At 37.0% G+C, this 335-nt stretch overlaps 1 protein-coding gene across 1 annotated transcript in view; it reads left to right on the top strand.

Annotated features, from left to right (window-relative positions):
- si:dkey-204f11.64 (uncharacterized protein LOC100537752 homolog) overlaps nt 1-335 on the top strand; it is a 3140-nt gene that overhangs the window by 1869 nt on the left and 936 nt on the right. The gene's annotated exons all lie outside the window — the stretch shown is intronic.

Raw genomic sequence — 335 nt, 5'->3', positions numbered from 1 at the left:
AAATTTGGGAAGCCATTCTTCTGACTTCAGTGTGTTTGTGAGCTTTAAAGCGTAATGTAATATTAATTCCATTGCTGCACCAGTACGTCCCCTAAAACCACTAAAATACTGCTTTATCTGACCCTGCATGGACAGCAAGTAACAGTCACAACCTTCTATCAGATTAAAAATGACATGTGAGCAGAAATATTAAGTGAATTAACAAAACGTTTTTCTTTTATCATCAACCTACATTTACTTTTGTACGTCTGCCATGTTTCTGCATAATATGACGTATCTACATTTTTTTTGCCAACTTTCAGAGTCGTTGTTCTGACTTGAACGGCCGTCCTCGT

The sequence above is a fragment of the Morone saxatilis genome, unplaced genomic scaffold (genome assembly GCF_004916995.1).
Source record: "Morone saxatilis isolate NCDOM2014 unplaced genomic scaffold, NCSU_SB_2.0 Contig14, whole genome shotgun sequence".
Lineage (NCBI taxonomy): Eukaryota > Metazoa > Chordata > Actinopteri > Moronidae > Morone > Morone saxatilis.
The sequence above is the reverse complement of the archived record's forward strand: the minus strand, read 5'-3'. Positions and strand labels throughout refer to the sequence as shown.